The following is a 6,547-nucleotide window of genomic DNA, read 5'->3' on the forward strand; positions in this document are numbered from 1 at the left end:
AATTATTGAAAAACAATCATTTCAAATAAACAGAACTTCATCATTTCTTGACCATTATCTCAAGTCCCTACACTCCCTGTAAAAACTGGGGGTGTTTCACAAAGATGTAAGTATGACTTGAGAGTCGCACTTGAATACCAAGTTGCGTACGGTATGAAAGGCTTGACCGCATTTGTCAGATCGTGTCATGAGGATGCGCACTATTTCGTATCAATAAGATCACGTATTGCATATCATGTACGCGTTGGCATTGTAAGTGCGACTTCAGTCATTCTTAAACATTTGTGAAACACCCGACAGGTCTGAAATAGCCCAGTAAAAATCGGATTGAGAAAATCTTGCTGCACCTTTCTTCTCTCCTTTGCGAGACCAGACTCAGGTCTTTTACCTAATGAGACCAGACTAATATCAGGGCCGTGTTTACAAAAAGCTTAGCGATTGATCCTGGGCCAATATTTTCAGTTGATTATAAACAACACTCAATGCAATCAATCATACAAATCAGACCCACCATCAACTGATAATAAAAATAATAGGCATTTATATAGCGCCATCTATCTAGAAATATTCTATTCCGAGGCGCACAAGAAAAGAAAGAATGAGAAAGTTTGGATGAGTGTCAAAGTGCCAATAACTAATACTGTTAGAAAAGATAAGATTTGAAGGTCTCCAGTGATTGTATAATTCTTAAATTTAACGGCAAATTATTCCAGAGAGGTGCTGAGGCTGAGAAAGCTCGTGCACTATATGCTTCACGTGTCTTGGGAGTCTGATGAGCTTTATGTCACAGGGTCTTTGGCTTGGATAGGAAAGAAATGGATGTAAGCTGTCCAACTTCCCAAAGATCCCTAAAAACAAGTGAATTCACCAGAGGTGGTCAGACCTGACCCCTTTGGCATCAAGGTAAATACAAACCAACCCTGAAGTGACCTCAATACTTTTTATCTCAATATTATAAAACTATAATGAAAGTTGTGTTCTCTTTAATCTTCACGTGATGACAGAAACTAGAAACCCCAGTTTTCTATTTTGCAATGCTAATTCCCTGTTCTTCTGTGTTTGAAACATCACATTGTTTGTTCTTTTGTGACATGACATGTAAAAACTATGATAAAGCAATTGTATATGAATATTAGAAACGTTATGAAAAGTTTCCACTTGGCAAACAAATCGTGGACGTTCGTCCGAACCGTTGTATCAGTCAATTTTGGTCCAAAAAAAAATAAATTTCGGGATTTTCGCAGAAAATGAAAGTACTATACAAGTCCCATTCTAGTCATAAATTAATTTCTAGGATGCAATTAATTTTAGTATCTGAGATATGAGGGGATTTTCACGGCGATGCCATACAAATTTTTGATGAAATGCGCAAATCCCTTTGGAAACGTGTACTGTAACAGAGCAATACAACGTTTTGACTGACCGTGATTTGAATGCACGCAATCAGCCAAACCGTTGTATTGGCACTGCATTGACTTTACACGTGACAAAGAGGTACAACGCTTTTGACTGTTCACGCAAATTGAAATTGTCTTCAGTCAAAACGTACTGCTTTTTCCCTTTGGCGTTTTTGTACTGGAAAAACTAAACAGCTCAAACCATAATTACAATCATGTAGCTCTCTTGCGATATTTTCTCCAATCCTTGGTTTTGTGTAAAAATAAGGACACCAATGTCAAGCAATTGTCTTGGTCTTTCCAACCATGTATTTTTCTAGCAATGAATATGTTGTATGACTTGGGAACTAAGTTTGAAAATTATAGTAAACTTTGAAGTTGATTTTCTCTGAAATAGGTATACACCATCGTATGAGTGATACAACGGTTCAGATGACAAACAAGTTTGATGGTATTCACTTGTCTTTTTTTGCAATTCAATTTTTTTTGGCGCTATACATGTTCTCCGTCGATTCTAAGTTCTTCCTGAACTTTCAGGATTTTGTTTTTTTGTTTCATAGAAAATTGGGGACTCCTACACATTTTTGGTCAGTAGTTTCTTTCAACTCTCAATAAGTTTATATTAAGTGGTGCTCATAAGTAAGTGAACCCCAGTAGAAAATGAATATATTTAAAGGTCAAGTCCACCCCAGAAAAATGTTGATTTGAATAAATAGAGAAAAATCAAACTAGCAAAACGCTGAAAATTCCATCAAAATCAGATGTAAAATAAGAAAGTTCATCGGTCTCCTCATTTGCATACCAGCCAGGATGTGAATAGAACGGTTTTGTGAAATTAAGCGAAACTTTAAAATGTCATAACTTATTTTAAATCCGATTTTGATGAAATTTTCAGAGTTATGCTTTTTGGATTTTTCTCTTTTTATCTAAACTAACGTTTTGTTGGGGTGGACTTGTCCTTTAAAGTGTTCAACTTCTGCCATGTTATAGATATTTAATTTTGAAGTCAGGTGATAAATTATATTCAACAATGTTTGTTTTTCTTGGCTCACTGAACATTGTAGTGTTGTTGTCTACATTCTTCACTTGGCATGAAGAAGTGCATTTTGTGATGGGGTTCATTAACTTTTGAGCAAACTAACTTTCGAACTTTGAAATGCCAATTAGGGTCTCTCTGAAATATTATCAAACCCTGCTCAAGTTCAACACGAGGGAGATAGAAATAAACATAACGGGTTTAAAAAACTTCTTAACAGCTTCTAGAAAGTAGGTCTTTCTACTCCAGTGTTTCCACAGTTCCAAAATAAATTTCCTGAAATTCCAAAATATTTCCTGGAATTTTCAAGTTTGATTTTTAACGAAAATTGGGCAATAATACGAGTGTAAATTTGTTCCAAGTGGCAAAAATCAGGGAATTCAGATTTTTTTTGTCCCCGCCCTCTTTAAAAATAGGAACATTACGAAATGCGAGCGCGAGCGAGAATTTTGAGCTATGTATGGAGGTTAAAATCATGTAAATATAACATGAATTTCCTGGAATTTTTCATTTCCCGGAAATTACCTGGAAAACGTCTGGATTTCCCGGAATTCGGGTACTTTCCTTCAAAGTGGAAACACTGTTCTACTCTCTGTTTACAACCTATTTCTGGTAAAATAATGGACATGGATCACTAATGACCATCAGGGCAGAAATTCCTTAATGTTTTATACAATATCCCGATCTTTGAAAAAAAAAAATCCATCCTCGTGACACTTTATTTTTCTCACACCATCACGGATCTGTTCCTTTTTTTCTTTCTTAAGTGATGGTGGTGTGGATGGGGGGTGAAGGAGGTGATAGTGGTAGTGGTGGTGTATAGGTGGTTGTGGTGATGGTAAAACTGGTGATAATTCGGTGACACGACATATGCTCCTGCGACAATTGCTCCGGTCTTAATATCTCAGAAGGCATAGGATTAGAGTTAGGATTGTGATAGAGTTTTTGGTTCAGAATATTGTAATGATTATGATTAGGGTTTATTTAGTTTTGGAGGTTAGGTTTTATGTTTCGCTTAATGTGTAGATTTTCCATCGGAGCAAATGTCATGGAACCGGTAATTCTTCCTGATGTTTATAGAAGGTTTAAGTAGTGGTGATGATATGAGGAGTGGGATGATGATGATGAAGTTGGTGGAGGACGTGATTAATGATGATGAGGATTTACAAACAATGGACAACATAAGGAACGTACACAGAATTCTAATTTGATTATCAATTTATTCATATTTCAGTGGAGACTGTCCAAAGCAATAAGATCTTTAGTCACATTGTTGCATCGTTATTGTATCATGTAGATTTCATATGCTTCAATTGGCTCAAATTTCTCTCTCGATCACTATACTACCTAAATTCATTGTACTCATTCATTTCCATTTTACCTCAATAAATTTTATACGATTCTAGCCCAACAAATTCATGAGATTATGGTTACGATACATGTATCAATTAGAAAATGTGTTATTTCACCAACATTTAATATACATTTACCTGAAAAAACCTCATTAAAAACACCAATTTGAGTTCCACGTGATATTTCTAGACACTCCAGGGTCCCGTAACACAAAGCTTAGCGATTCATCATACGCTTGATTTTCACGATTGATTGTACATTGTAGTCGATGCAATCAGTCATAAAATTAATGTTCTATGATGATTGCTAAGCTTTGTGTTACGGGCCCAGGGTAGTTCTTAGGGTTAGTTAATGATTAGGTGTTGCAGTTCCTAGTCATGACAAAAGGCATAAAAATTGATGAAGAAATCCAACACACATGATATCAATGGAGTAAATGCACCAGTTTGTTCATTCAAAAGTCACAACTGGCCATGCCATGATGGCGCCATCTTAGGTGTAACATTAATCACTTATAGGAATTTCAATGCGATCGTGAAAAAATTCTCATGATCGGTACTTCTCTGTAAGAAAATTATATTTCAGTAGTTATCACTTCATTGTTACAATCATCATTATTATCATTTAATTGGATTAATGATTAAAATGTAGGCATTGTAATTCAAGCAATCTTTATATAATATTCAAACAACTACATACTGTACCAGGCAAAAAAAGTATTTATTTTAAGGGCTAATTCTCACCAACCTACTGCCTATATTTTCAACATTGGATTAGCTGTAACTTTGCAATGAATGGGGATATTCAGAGCATTTCAGGGCGTAATCGCCACAAGCCTCTGTGTAATTTCCCCCTACTACGTACTGTTCTATTTAACTACATATAATTTGATTTAATGATGCACACAAGGTCCAAATTTGCCATTCCTGGTGTGATAATGCAGTACTGAACAAATGAATATGCATACACTGCAAAAAAATACGATATTAAAAAAAAAAAACACCAGGGGTGTTTCACAAAGAGCCATGCTTAAACATTGATGCCCATGTTATTCAATGCCTTATCTGGATTGATGGATATGGTGCATTGCGCATCTCGTGCGCATTATCTGGGGGATGCGGTTCATAAAGAACAACTCTTGAATTTAAATTTTAATCTTTGTAAAATACCCACAGTGTTCGGAGGTAAATAAAGATCACACTGGGCCAGTAACCTAAAGCTTAGCAACGCCGACTGACCGTGGAGCTGATTCCTATAATTGATTGCATTGACCACTGCGTACGATCAATCGCTAAGCTTTGTTACTGAGCCCAGGGTGTCATCTTTGGTGAGGTCATACATAGTACTCAGGAAGAAACTTTTCTGTAGCATCATTGGGTGACTTTCAAATGCAGGATCAAGTCAGCGTTTGTGACGGGTGTTTGAAGCACAATTATATTGCCTTTCCTTGCCCCCTTTCCTCCAAAACCTTTGTGAGTTAACACAAATTATCAAATTGACAATACAGCATTAACACCTAGTAAGACTTGCCCCAGGATCAGATTCATTTACAATTCAGTGCTGCGCCATTGTAAAAATGGATGCAGCACCAACACTAACACCAACAGGTCGACACCGTACACGAAATCACCCACTGTCATTGAGAATTTCACTTATTTTAATATTCATGTGATTGTATGATGGAGGGGGGGGGGAAGATACTAAAGATGCACACTTTGTTTACACATAACAACAACTATGATCATTCTCATATCTGAACAGATTGTCTTGCTCTAATTTTAGGTAAATATTTTAAAGATCATTAACAAGGAAGAACATATTACAAAACTCACTAAAGCGAACATATGCCATGTTTTCCAGAATCTGTTTGTCGCTACCCGATGCGGAAAGGGGTCCTAAAGCTATGCACTCATTCATCATGCAAACAAATGTATTTCTTATGCCTCAATTTCCAAAATATTTTCATATTATCAAAGGAAAAACATGATATTAAAATTACTTTAACACCAAAACTCCAACAGTTGCAGGTTTTCTCTGCATTTTGTGATTATTGCAGCCTCTGTAGAAAATCTTAATGGGAATTGTTTAGCACACTGCAGTCACAGTTCCACAAAGATAGTGCACATTTTGCCATTGGAACTGATACACATGGAGTGGTACGTTAGTTTCCCATTAGAAAATAATTTCTTGGCAGTTGCAATCGTTTCATTATCAATTTAATAAATGCAGCATGTAGTACATGAAAACTTTGGCCATTTTTGTGACAGTAACTGACTAGGTTAATCCTTGGATAGATATTGAACGTGAAAAAAAATTACATGTATTTAAAGTCGGGTGCGAGAGTTCAGTATTTTTAGCTGATTTCAGCAATGTTTGCTATTGATCTTCAGCTTAACTTCAGTTGTTTGTTTTAGCTTTCCTCTGCAAGAAAAAGTATGGAAGATACATGTATTTCAATGTCAGGTTTTGCCAATACTATTCAGCTTTTCATGATCACTCAAGGATCATTCCAAATCAAAACCCACTCAGATAGACGATACAAGAAATGCAACTCTTATCAAAAAAAGATTTTGTGTGTAGTCTGTATGCATAGCTATTCTTATTTCTATTAGGATAGATGGTCTTTAGTAAGTTTGTGAACATGATCCGTCTGCAATTTTGAAAAAGGGATTTTTCACAACCATATACTTAAAGTAAAAAAAGGTGTTTTCTGGTCCTAAATTGAAAAAAAAGTTTTTTTTTTAAATAAATAAAAAAAAGA

The sequence above is a fragment of the Lytechinus variegatus genome, chromosome 2 (assembly GCF_018143015.1).
Source record: "Lytechinus variegatus isolate NC3 chromosome 2, Lvar_3.0, whole genome shotgun sequence".
Lineage (NCBI taxonomy): Eukaryota > Metazoa > Echinodermata > Echinoidea > Temnopleuroida > Toxopneustidae > Lytechinus > Lytechinus variegatus.